This window comes from Diabrotica virgifera, chromosome 3 (assembly GCF_917563875.1).
Source record: "Diabrotica virgifera virgifera chromosome 3, PGI_DIABVI_V3a".
NCBI classification, from domain to species: Eukaryota; Metazoa; Arthropoda; class Insecta; order Coleoptera; family Chrysomelidae; genus Diabrotica; species Diabrotica virgifera.
Window position 1 is genome coordinate 33188636 of NC_065445.1, and position 14560 is coordinate 33203195.

General features: G+C 32.2%; 1 protein-coding gene across 2 annotated transcripts in view; it reads right to left on the bottom strand.

Annotated features, from left to right (window-relative positions):
* The window catches only part of LOC114329826 (uncharacterized), a 51580-nt gene extending 39320 nt beyond the window's left edge, over positions 1-12260 (bottom strand). The window contains exon 1 of one of the 2 annotated variants that reach the window (XM_028279072.2): positions 12130-12260. The gene's annotated coding sequence lies outside the window, so the exon portion shown is untranslated. Of the gene's footprint in view, positions 1-12051 lie in introns of both variants that reach the window. The other variant, XM_028279073.2, reaches the window with a different exon arrangement.
* Between the last annotated feature and the right edge of the window lie 2300 nt (positions 12261-14560).

Sequence of the window (14560 nt, forward strand, 5' to 3'; positions counted from 1 at the left end):
ACCCCCATTCGCTGTCTTATTTCATCATTACGTATTCTCTCTCTGCGTGACACTCCTACTGATCTTCTAAAAGCGTCCATTTCTACTGCCTCCAGTTTTCTTCTGTTGTTTTCGGTTATCCGCCAAGTTTCTGCTCTGTACAATAGACTGCTTTTAATGAGAGATTCGTAGATATTGTGTTTTCTTCTTTTTCCTATTTCATGATTCCACAGTACGCTGTTTAGACAACCTATTGTTTTTCTGGATTGTTATTCTTCTCTTTATTTCTTCATCATCTTTCCCCGTTGTGTCAAAAACGATTCCTAGATATGTGTAATGGTCGCAGGGCATGATGATTTCATTATTTTCTAACGTGATGTTCGATAGTTCGGTACCTATTGGCAGGTATTTTGTTTTTTCTGTATTAATTTCTAGTCCCCACTTTCTATATTCTTCTTGTAATTTCCTTGCCATGTACTCTAAATCATCTTTATCGTTTGCTATAACAACCTGGTCATCAGCAAACTGCAATGTATATAAGCAAATCTCTCCAAGCACTACGCCCATGCCTCTGCATTTTCGTTTCCACTCTTTCAATGCTTTTGCAACATATATTTTAAATAAGGTCGGTGATACACAGCACCCCTGACGTAGACCTTTATTAACCAGGAAGCTTTGCGATAATCTGTTTCCAGTTTTTATTTGTGATGTTGACCCTTCATACAAATTTCTTAAGGCTTTTATTAAGGTGACACTAATATTCGTCTGTCGTAACACGTTCCAGAGTTTGTTTACAGGAACTGTATCGTACGCCTTCTGCAAGTCAATAAACATGAGGTGGGTTTCTTGATTTGTGCTTAATTTTTTTTCTATTAGTTGTTTGAGGCAGAAGATATTATCAGTACAGCTTCTTCCTGTTCGAAAACCGGATTGTTCTTCTTCCTCTTGGTCTTTGTACTCCTTCTCAATGCGGTCTCTAATTATTCGTCCATACAAACGGCTGAATGTACTAGTCACTGATATCCCTCTATAGTTTTCACATTTAAGCTTATCTCCTTTCTTATGGATCGACGAAATATAAGCAATTTTCTACTCGTCGGGTACGGGAGAACCATTTATAAATTGATTTATGCACCAAGTGACGGTTTCAAACAATTTTTGTGATCCACATTTTATTAGTTCGGCTGGGATATCCCCTGGTCCTGGAGACCTACCGTTTTTCAGTTCTTTTATAGCTTGTTTAAAATTGAATAGAAGCAGAAATAAAGAGACGAACGAAGTTAGCGTGGGCCTCGTCTGGTAAGCTCAGCTTCATATTGAAGAATAAAAAATACGCTCAATATATAAAAGCGAAACTCTACCACTAATATATTCTTCCGGTCCTTACATATGGATGTCAAACATGGACGTTCACAAAAGCGAATGGAAAGAGAAATGATCAATATAAGACTGTCAGATAGAAAAAGGAATTCCTGGGTAAGAAATATCACAAAGTTAAGGATGCTACTCGTCAAACAGCTAAACTAAAATGGAAATTCGCTGGTCACACTGCTAGGCAAAAAGACGAAAGATGGAATAAAATTATTACAGAGTGGAGACCATGGACATAAAAACGAAAGAGAGGGAGACCACAGATGAGATGGGTAGATGACCTAAAACACCAAGCCGGCTCAAAATGTATGCACATGGCTCAGGATAGAGAAAGATGGAGGAGCGAAGGGGAGCCCTATGTCCAATATTGGATGTCGCAAGGCTAATAGAACATACTAAACATGACCCAGACAAATAGATAATAGTTGGTTTAGTTGGGTTTTATCAATTGTTAAATTGACAAGTATGTTCCTTTAAAGTGAATATTGTATCACCATCATAAAGCAATTTAAAAGTTTTTACAAATAAATATGTGGCTAGTTTCTATTACCATCAAGATGCTTCACTGATAGACCTGGATCCCGCGTACCAAAAAAAGTTTATTAATAGCAAGCTGAAAATTTGTTAATAGCTAACGGTGTCTAGTTGGACAAATTTTGATGCATGGGAATACTGGAACAGAAGAAGTTTTAATTGTGAAACGTAATTTTAATTGTGGAACGTGTCAACCTGACAAATTTATGATTGTGCAAACTAGCAGGCTGTTTTTAAGTTTATTCAATAGAAAACTTTATATAATATATGAAAACATTTTTTTTCAACAAATATGTTGGGCATTTTAATAAGTCCGACACGTAGAACATGTCAAATTGAATGATGTTGGTGATAAATAGCAGTCTGATTTTTGTATGAGAGTTTAATGAAAGGTTAACAAACCAATTGGAAGTTCTGTCCGACAAAATACATGGGACGTTTTCGTAGTCTGCCGTTCGAAACCTGTAACCTGTTCCACAATTAAAACTTCCCCTGTTCCAGTGTTTCCATACATCCAAGTTTGTCCGACTAGAAACCGTTATGCTATTAACAAATTTTCAGTTTGCTATTAATAAACTTTTTTTTGTACGAGGGATCCAGGCCTATGATGATGATCTGGCTGGATCGAAAATAATTTTGAAGCTTTATAATCCATTTGGGTGATCGTTTTTAATAGAAAATATACCATTATACAGAATAAGTTTTTTACTTCATTATCAGTTTTTTTAAACTATGGTATACAGCCAATCACTGGGATAGTTACTTTTATTTTATTATTCCCAAAAATCTTTAAAAAGCCATAAAGACACATTTTCAGAAAACACTGCTTTATTTAAATATTATAAACAAGATTTTGCATCACAAAGCATCATTCAGCGTAAAGTAGTAAATATAGTAGTTAAGCTATAATTATTATTCCCTCACTATTATTATCAGATCGTGTTCTCTCACTTGACTTATTTATAAATGTACAATTAACCAGTTTAATCATACAATAGATACAGCTAACATAAATAACGCATGCATAGATAATTGCTTGTTGATTATTTTGGCTTATAGGATATACCAAATGTTTAATAAAACGAATCCTAATTCGGTAAGATCTGAGAATCTTTTGAAAGTAGCTTTTACTTTATCTACAATAATAGCACTAGTTAGATGGAATACACTACACATAAGTAAAATAATTTGGGTCCAAGAAATGTAAAAATTTCACATATTAAAGAGAATTTATATCAAACCAGATTACAAAATGAACTCCTATCAAAAATTCCAACCAGCAATAATATCAATAAGAGTCTTCTTTTTCTTGTAGTACCTATCCGTTTCGGATGCTGGAGACCATCATGACAATCTGTACTTTGTACACTGCTGCTTTGAAAATATTTGTGGTTGTTTTGTTGAACCACTTACGTAGATTTTTCAGCCAGGAAATGTTTCGCCTTCATGGTCCTCGTTTTTCTTCCCATGATGTGACAGAGGTATTCGATTTTGGCTGTTTTTATTGTAGTTACCAGCTCATTTTTTCTTTTTGTATAATATACAGGGTGTTAGTAAATAAGTATGGAAAACTTTAAGGGGGTAAGTTTACATGAAAAAATAATGACAGTTTGCTCTATAAACGTATGTCCGCAAATGCTTCGTTTCCAAGATACGGGGTGTTGAATTTTTTTTTTCAAACTGCGAATTTTTTTATTGTTCTAAGAACTTTTAAACTATGAAAATTAAATTTGGTGGGTTTCAAGAGGTAGTTATTGCGCATTTTTTGGCAAACAAATAACAATTTTATATTCATCATTGGCGCGCCTACGGGTAATGGTATGAATTTTTTGAAGAGAAAAATAGTACGTTACTGAGATATTTCAAATTAAAAATTATTTTTGTATTCCACGTTTAATTTATGATAAAGAATCTTTCTTGTCTTGTTTTCATATGGTGCACCGTTCTTATGCAAAAAAATAAAACATCTTCGCGCATATTTTTCATTTCGTAATACATTATCAAGAACTCTCCAATATAATAATGCCAAACTAGAACAATAACAGAAAATATTTCTAAAAAGATTTTAACTATGTGCAAGGCTACAACAAATGTTTAAATTTACCTCCTTTAAAGGTGACAGAGTAATTTTATATTCACCATTGGCGCGCGTACGGGTAATTGCCCGAATTTTTTAAAGAAAAAATAGTACGCCACTGGGATATGTCAAATTAAAAATCATTTTTGAATTTCTCGTTAAATTTACGACAAAAAATCGTTTTCGTCTTTTTTTCATATGAGGCGCCGTTTTTATGCAAAAAAAATAAAATATCTCAACGTTTACAAAGTATTTGAAATAAGTTTCTATGACCCGTGTTGAGCTGCCCCCCCCCCACTTGCAAAAATTAAAAAACAAATAGCCCTGATTTATGAGCTATTTATGAGCTCTCATATTCCGCAAACTAAAAATTTTGAGCTCGTTCCACTGAGCAGGAATTTAATACCCTAGTGCGGGGGGGGGGCTGAGCCCCCCCCCCCCCCGCACTACTTAAAAATAGGAATATTGAATCGGTTTTTGCGGCAGAATTACGAGCTATTTATGAGCTCTTGAAATTATATAGTTTCGATTTTTGAGCTCATCCCCTTCACCCCCAAACAACCCTTTAATTGATTTAACTTAAGAGAAAGATGCTGAGAAAACTTAAAATATATCGCATTGCGAATATAATTCCTATAGCTTATATACTCTAAGAATAAACTATTAAATCAAGAGCATTTCGATTATTGAGCTACAACCCCTTCGCCAGAAAACCACCCTATCTTCCCAGCTTAAGAGAAAGTTGTATTTAAAATGCGTTAAACTAATTATTTGGCGACTACATATCATTTAATAATTTATAAGCTTCCAAATTACGCACATTTAGATCAGTAAATTGCAATTTGTTTTGTATAGTGCAGTCACTGAAGGTAAAAATCAACGATTACCTTCAATTTCGGTGAACCTTCATCGATTTTCACGAAAATTGGTCAGTGGTTAGAGGATACGTCAAGAAACAAAGGTGACATGGTACCACCTTGCGCCTTTACCCTGAGGGTGGATACCGCCCCTTCTCGGGGGTGAAAATTATTTTATAAAAAATAAATGCACAAATCAATAAAAGAACAAATTAAAAGCAAAATTTATTATATAAAGTTAATAAAATAAGTCAATACTTTTTAAGTTATTAAAGATCAAAGATTTTAATTATTTGTGAAAAAAATGCATGTTTTGAAAAGGTTTTTTGTAAATCACTGAAAAACTTTAAGTTTTTACAAAAAAGTTAATAGTAGTTTAATTCGTATAGCTTATATTCTAAGAATAAACTCTTAAATCACGCGTCCTTCGATTATAGAGCTACAACCCCTTCGCAAGAAAACGACCCCATATTCCCGGCTTAAGAGGGAGTTGTTCTTAAAATAATTTAAATTAATTATTTGGCGACTACAATCGTTTAATAATTTATGAGCTTGCAAAATATACGCATCTCAATTATTGAATTGCCATTTTCTTTCTATAGTGCAGTCACTGAAGGTAAAAATCAACTAGTACCTTCGTTTTCGGTAAATCTCCATTCATTTTCACGAAAATTGGTGAGCGGATTTTGATACTATCAACTTTTTCTGCATCTTATTTTTCATAGGTATTTCTAAGTACTTTGACAAGTATTTAGTACCTAAGTGTTATAAAATGCATCTCTTTCCCGTTATTTAAGCTTGAACCCTTAGATTTTAACAGTCGCGGAAAAAAATATACATTTAATTACCAATAACTTACTTTAAATTAACATTAAAGGGTTTTTCAAGTAAGCAATTTATTATATTTTTTATTAGCTTCAATTTTAGTGATGAAAACTTTTTTGTAAAAACTTACAGTTTTTGAGTCATTTATGAAAAATCGCTCTAAAGCATGCATTTTATTTCCAAAAATTAAAATATTTGATCTTTAATAACTCAAAAAGTATTGATTTATTTTAATCACATTATATAACAAATTTTGCTTACAATTTGTCCCTCTCTCGATTTGTGGGGTTATTTTTAATAAAGTAATTTTCACTCCCGAGAAGGGGTGACATATACCCCAGGCTAAAACCTGTTGTTATTGTCAATTCGTGAAAATAAATGGAGATTTACCGAAATCGAAGGTACTAGTTGATTTTTACCTTCAGTGACTGCACTATAGAAAGAAAATGGCAATTCAATAATTGAGATGCGTATATTTTGCAAGCTTATAGATTATTAAACGATATGTAGTCGCCAAATAATTAATTTAAATTATTTTAAGAACAACTCTCTCTTAAGCCGGGAATATGGGGTCGTTTTCTTGCGAAGGGGTTGTAGCTCTATAATCGAAAGACGCGTGATTTAAGAGTTTATTCTTAGAATATAAGCTATACGAATTAAACTACTATTACCTTTTTTGTAAAAACTTAAAGTTTTTCACTGATTTACAAAAAACCTTTTCAAAACATGCATTTTTTTCACAAATAATTAAAATCTTTGATCTTTAATAACTTAAAAAGTATTGACTTATTTTATTAACTTTATATAATAAATTTTGCTTTTAATTTGTTCTTTTATTGATTTGTGTATTTATTTTTTATAAAATAATTTTCACCCCCGAGAAGGGGCGGTATCCACCCTCAGGGTAAAGGCGCAAGGTGGTACCATGTCACCTTTGTTTCTTGACGTATCCTCTAACTACTGACCAATTTTCGTGAAAATCGATGAAGGTTCACCGAAATTGAAGGTAATCGTTGATTTTTACCTTCAGTGACTGCACTATACAAAATAAATTGCAATCTACTGATCTAAATGCGCGTAATTTGGAAGCTTATAAATTATTAAATGATATGTAGTCGCCAAATAATTAGTTTAATGCATTTTAAGTACAACTTTCTCTTAAGCCGGGAAGATAGGGTGGTTTTCTTGCGAAGGGGTTGTAGCTCAATAATCGAAATGCTCTTGATTTAATAGTTTATTCTTAGAGTATATAAGCTATATGAATTATATCCGCAATACGATATATTTTAAGTTTTCTCAGCATCTTTCTCTTAAGTTAAATCAATTAAAGGGTTGTTTGGGGGTGAAGGGGATGAGCTCAAAAATCGAAACTATATAATTTCAAGAGCTCATAAATAGCTCGTAATTCTGCCGTAAAAACCGATTCAATATTCCTATTTTTAAGTAGTGGGGGGGGGGGCTGAATCAGCCCCCCCACTAGGGTATTAAATTCCTGCTCAGTGGAACGAGCTCAAAATTTTTAGTTTGCGGAATATGAGAGCTCATAAATAGCTCATAAATCAGGGCTATTTGTTTTTTAATTTTTGCAAGTGGGGGGGGGGGGCAGCTCAACACGGGTGTTTCTATGCATATGGAATCTACCTCGAATAATTTGTAAGCGTTAAGATGTTTTATTTTTTTGTATAAAAACGGCGCCGCATATGAAAAAAAGACAAGCATGATTTTTTGAGGAATTGAAAAATTATTTTTAATTTGACGTTTCTCAGTGGCGTACTATTATTTCTTTAAGAAATTCAGACCATTACCTGTACGGGCGCCAATGGTGAATATAAAATCAATATGTCACCTTTAAAGGAGATAATTTGAACATTTGTTGTAGCTTTGCACCTAGTTAAAATCTTTTTAGTAATATTTTCTGTTATTGTTCTACTTTGGTATTATTATATTGGAGAGTTCTTGATAATGTGTTAAGAAATGAAGAATACGCTCGAAGATGTTTTATTTTTTCACATAAAAACGGTGCACCATAGGAAAAAAATACAAGAAAGGTTTTTTTTCATAAATTAAACGTGGAATACAAAAATAATTTTTAATTTGAAATATCTCAGTGGCGTACCATTTTTTTTAATTCAGACCATTACCCGTAGGCGCGCCAATGATGAATATAAAATTGTTATTTGTTTGCCAAAAAATGCGCAATAACTACCTCTTGAAACCCACCAAATGTAATTTTCATATCTCAACCGGTCTTAGAGCAATAAACAGATTGGCAGTTTGAAATAAAAATTTCAACACCCTGTATCTCGGAAACAAAGCATTTGCGGACATATGTTTATAGAGCAAACTGCCATTATTTTTTCATGTAAAGTTTTACCCCTTGAAGTGTTTCATACTTATTTACTAGCACCCTGTATAATGGAAATTACTAAAGCTAACATAGCCAATGCGACAAAGAAAGAAGAAAGCAGCAGGGAAAACAAGAAGCATTGCTAAAAATCTAAGAAATTCATAAATTCTATTCTATTCTCGGTGAAGCCAGGAGCTATTCCAGGAGCTAATATTAAATTGCACCACTTTTTGGCTCAATACTATTTAAACTAAAGCAAGTTAAAAAAACAAATATTCAGAAAAAATATAATGCAGAGATTTTAATGAATGAAAATCTGAAAGGCCAAATCCAATAACATATACAAGACTCTCACTAAACACGAGGAAGCGAGCTCCATAGAGCAGGAACTTTATGTATTTACTACATTAAGTCCATGCAACTGTATTAGAGCAATACCTATAATCACAAAAAATATGGATGGCAGACGTAATTCTAGATATATGATGAAAAAGCGCCGCAACGCTAAGGGTTCTAAAACCTTTCTTAAACCTTTAGCGTTATACACAATCGACAAAGAAATTCAGTAAAGACGCCAAAAAATTTTGCAGTAGAAAACTATAAACAATAAAGCAATTAGTCTAAAAACAGAACAAGTCCAATTTCCATAAAAAAAAATAAAGGGACAGCTGCTTTGTAAAGACTAACGAAAGTTGGATATTTAACAGATAATCAAGAAAAAGCAATAATTACTTCTTCTTCTTCTTTTTACTCCGCTTTTTACTTTTCAGGGGTCTCTGTTCCTTACTCTTCTTTGCCAGTCATTTGTGTCCATCGTGTATTCTTCATCTATTTCTTCATTTTCTTCATTCATTTCATTATATTCCCCTTAAGTTTGCTGCCACACAGTCCATCCATCTTCTCGTAGTTTTTATTCTATCTCTTATTCAATTACTTTCTAATAGTTCTATCCTTTGTCCAATATAGTTTTCATTTTTTCATCTAACGTGACCAGAAGCAACGAAAGGCTCTATTTACCATTCACGTTCTCTTTCAAAGATGCAGAGATGTTAACTGTGGTGTATACATATTTCATAAACTACCAAATAGCTTTTGATAGAATATAACATGATAAACTGATATCCATAAGTAAAGAAGTTGGTGTAGGTGATAAATATATTAGAATCATTAAAAACATATTATACCGGGTGTCCACTTATATTTTCCCCAAATTATAACTGACTATAACTTCTAAACGACTCAAGATAGAAATATGCGGTTTTCGCTGAAATGTTTTATTTTAGTAAAAGTTTATGTTTGGATGGATTGAATTTCTTATATCGCTTTTAAATAAAAAATGGCGGATTTTTCAAAAAAAACGATGTTGACTTTTTGTATTGAAACACCCAGTATATTTTTTTGTAAATTGAACGAACGGTCATTTACCTATCCAGCGATATAAAGTTTTTTAAAATTGGTTGTTAAATGACTGAGCAATTCATTTTTAAAATGAAAGATGTAATGTGGAAATCACATAAGATAATATCAATTTGCTTAGTAATGTTATGTACCTAGTTATGTGATATCCACGTCGCACCTCTCATTTTAAAAAGTACTCAGTCATTTGACAACCGATTTTAAAAAACTTTATAACGGTGGATAGGTGAATGACCGTTCTTTCAATTTACAAAAAAATATACTGGGTGTTCTATTAAAAAAAGTCAACAAAGCTTTTTCAAAAATCCACCATTTTTTTTTTCGTAATTGAAAGCGATATAAAAAACTCAATCCATTCAAACAAAACTTTTACTAAAATAAAACATTACGAAAACCGCATATTTCTATCTTAAGCCGTTTAGAAGTTAAAGACAGTTAAAATGGGGGAAAATATAAGTGGACACCCGGTATACTACAATCAAACAACAAGCATTGGAATAGAGAGCAAATTCTGTATGCAAACAACGCGGAGTACGCTAGGGATATATATTATCCCCTCTTCTTTCTAATATATGTACTCAGAACAAATTTTCGAAAATGTCGTATTTGACGTGGAAGACGGTATGTATTCTAGTGGGTGAAAAAAAGACTTAACAACTTAAGGACAGTATGAAAGGACTTATTTTAATGTCTCTTATAATAGAATAAGTAAGACAATTATACGGTCTGAAATTGAATATAAAAGAGCCAATACAGACTGCATAAAGAAACAGGTATAAATAAAGTTCTTCTTCTTCTCCTTCTTTTTGTGTAGACATGACTCTGTCGTTTTTATTGTACCTCCAGTAAGTTGTCATTCCATCCTTTTCGTGGTCCTCCCACTGATCGTCTTCGTATTGGGGAACCGTCTCTCGCCGTCCTTACTACGCTATTTGTTGTCATTCGGCTTATGTGGTCGTTCCATTCTACTCTTCTGTTTTTTATCCAGTTATTAATGTTGTCTAACTTGCATCTACGTCGTATATCTGCACTTCCATCTCTATTTCATAGTGTCGTACCATCGATTTTTCGAAGGGTTTTCATCTCTACTCTTTCTAAAATTCTTCTTGTGCTTTCTGTATCAGGTCGTGTTTCTGCTGCGTATGTTATTATTAGTCTGATGACTGTTTTGAAAATTCTGCCTTTCACTTATTTTTCGATATTTTTATTTCTCCATATTGTTTCATTCAGGCAACCTGCGCCTCTGTTTCCGTTATTCACTTAATTTTCCACTTCTGTTTCGAGCTTTCCGTAGCTATATAGTGTAATGCCTAGATATTTAAACTTAATGACTTGTTTCATTATTTGACCCTCTAGCTCTAATTTAAATCTTAGATTTAATAGATTATAAATCTTTAGATTTAAATCTTAGAAATAGATTTGCTGTTATAACCCCGCATTTAATCTTTTTGGGGAAATTAACATGTTAAATATTCTAGCGGTTATATTAAGCGATTAACTGATAGGTATAAATAAAGTTAAGGAATGAAATAACAAAAACAATCATCGTTACAAAAAGCCTCAAATAGGCATTTCTTCCATCACCTACACTTTTTAACATACATAGACTTTGAAAAAATTTTATAGAAAATGTGGAAAATAGGTATACCAGTACAAGATAATAGAGACAGTACAAGAGGTTACTGTACCATAACAAACAAAGTTTCTTGTACTGGCATACCAGTACAAGAGACTGTATTTGTTATGGTATAATGACCAAATCATTTTTGCACAAGACAGAGATACATGAAATACCTATGTGATAAGAAAATTAAAGGAAGAAATGAGCTATGAGCTATGGGGACTCAAGTTAGAAGAGACTATTAAGAATTGAAAGACTTTTAAGTATATAGGGTCAATGATGGTACCGAGATGGTACCATCATCGGTGGATGATGCCGAGATGGTACTTGTATAAAATATATAGAAATGACAATAACACGGGAAAAACAAGCCACGAAAGCACTCCATGAAGTGATAGGGAACAACATTATAACCAAAGAAAACAAAAAATGTGCTTTCAGAACATATCGCAGAATACTACCCTATATGAAGCAGAAGTATGAACAATGACAACGAATTAGACTTTAAGAGAAGATGTTTAAAAATCATCAGGGAGGTGCTGGTTAGACACTCATATTTACAATCATTTACAACCACACAACCCTAGAAAATGAATCTCAGATTCGGTTGAAGAAAGTTAGGATCTTACGTGTGTAGATCTCAACTGAAAGTATCTAACAGGAAAAGGTACTAGAAAAGAATCCAGAAGGAAAGGTACTAGAAAACAATCAAAAGTGTATAGCTAATTGAATCTTAAAACTCTTAAAAGAGTTAAAGTGTTTACGAAAAAATAAAAGAAGGAAGTAGTAGGTACCTACAGTTAAAATATATAAAACTAGCAATTCAAACATTTTACTTTGTAATTTTAAACATTTTAAAGCAGAATTAAAAACGTCTAGGTGATGTAGCATATAGAAGATAATTAAAATAATATTTATGAAGTGATAATTCAAATTTTTAATAAAATAAATTTATTTTTAAAAACCCCAACAAAAAAAAAGTTCACGAAGGAACTGTATACTTAGTGCCTAAAATGCTTCCTACCTTACGTGACAAAATTGAATCACTATTAGCGACAGAATAAACCGTGATACAAAATTCACTTTTAACTTTCACTCTTACCTTTATATTAAACTGGATGCTGAGAAAATACGATTACAAATTTCAAACAGGTTGTGAAATGTGTGTTTATATAAGCGCGGTACCGTCTTCTTCGAAATAAAACTCTCTTCGAGGGGGGATTAGGATTGGAGACGAGCAAGTACGTGTGTATGACCCACTTCGATGACTTTTTCGTACGCATCGGATTCACCAATTAATTGTATTTGTTAAATTATGCTCAATTTTTAAAGGGCTGCTGGAAGTTTAAATTTAGCAAGGGCACAGGTAAAATATAAATTGTACCTATTACCCTAGGAAACAAAGCCAAAAAGCACTAAAAAATCGAAAAATTACTGCCCGCTATTTTTCAACTCGAATATCTGGGGAAGTCAATATAAATGGCGTACCATCTTGTAGGCTATTGATTATGTTCAAAATAAGAGGGCTAAAAGGAACTACAACGTTAACGGAATTTTATTGTCTCATATTGTCAATGGACCTCTAAATGTGAAAAAACCGCGGAGTGCTACCATTTAAATTATTGCGGTTTTGAGAAAGGCGTGAATTAGTCCCTAGGCACATGGTGAATTAGGGTGAGTTCTATGCACTTTTGGTACAAACACGTCTACAGGGAAATTGTTCCAGGTTAAATTTACTATCCAAATATCACATTTTAAAGTGAAAAATATTTTTTTTTACAAAAATATATTCAAAAGAAAAGCAAGAAAAAACACGAATAAAATCAAGTTTGTTTTTTGCCCCATAAGTTTTTTCCACAGGGATATAGGTATACGCATTGCTTCAGCGAAAAATAACTACCGTCCTTCCTCTTTAAAATAAAGTTTGATAAAAGTCTCTAGGATTTATAGTTTCTTAAATAGGATTTTTCAAAGTTCGCCGCTCACAGCATTTTTGGGCCATTCTCTCCATTATTTCGCAAACATTGTTCCGTAACTTTTTTCTACGCATCTCTAGGTACATATATGTATACAATGGTACATTTAATAGAAAGAGAAGTCAGTTACCTTTAAAATGGCCTACTGTGTAAGGATATACGGCTCTTTTAGCGCAAGTTATGATTTTTCAAGCTTTTATACTTTTAATGATTTTTGATATTTTAATAATTATTTTTTAAATTTCTCATTATGACTTTTTTCTTGTACATTTAGGTAATTACATTGTGGAACAAAAAAAGCCTTTTTTTTACTTTAAAATGGTGTATTGGAAAAAATTCTAGGACTATTTTTAAATAAGACATCCATAGGATATCCAAGGGTGTCCGTATTTTGAGAAAAATTTTAAATTTTTTTTAATTAGAAGAGTGTAATTGCATATTATAACATAATTTTTAATTCCAAATAACTTTCCTTAATAATACTTTTCGATATTGTAAAATATAAAGGTACTTTACTCTTGAGCGAAATTCATATTTTTTAACATACCTCGTACACTATTCATAAAATTTTATATCTGATGATCGCATCTTAGGTTTAAGACTACGCAGAGCATTTTATAAAGGATAATTTTTTTTCATAAAGTTAATAATAAAAAAGTTTTCCATATGGTTCCAACTTAGTGGGACCTATTGCATGTGAATATGTGACATTTTGATAAAGCATATCTTGTTTAAAAATAGTCCTAGAATTTTTTACAATACACCATTTTAAAAAAGCAAAGAAAATAAGCTTTATTTTTTATTGTACAATGTATACCTAAATATATAATAAAAAAAGTTATAATGGGAAATTTAAGAATAATCGTAAAATATATCCAAAATCATTAAAAGTATAAAAATTTTGAACAACCATATATTGCTTAAAAATAGCCATACAGCCTTCTACAATAGACTATTTTAAAGATAATTGACTTTTCTTCCTATTAAATGCAACATTACATCACCTAAAGCTATGTAGAAAAAAGTTACAGAACAATGTTTGAGAAGTAACAAGGAAAATAGCGAAATTTGAAAAATCATATTTTGGAAACTATAAATCATAAAGACTTTTACCAAACGCTACTTTAAAGAGGAAGGATGGAAATTTTTTTCTGTAAAGAAATGCCTGCCTATACCTATATCCCCGTGGCAGAAAAAAGTTATGGGGCAAAAAACAAAATTGCTATCTTTCGTGTTTCTTGCTTTTCTTTTGAATATGTGTTTGTAAGAAAAAATATTTTTGACTTTAAAATGTGACGTTTCGAGAGTAAATTTAACCTGGAACAATTTTCCTGTAGACGTGTTTGTACCAAAAGTGCGTAGAACTCACCCTAGTTCGCCCCTTTCTAAAAAACGCACCCTTTTAAATGGTAGCACTCCGCGGGTTTTTCATATTTAGAGGTCCGTTGACTATATAAAACAATAAAACCCCGTTAACGTTGTAGTTCTTTTCTAAAATACATAATCAATATCCTATTGTGGGTGTCGAAATTTTTACTGCCTCATGGTTTTTAATAA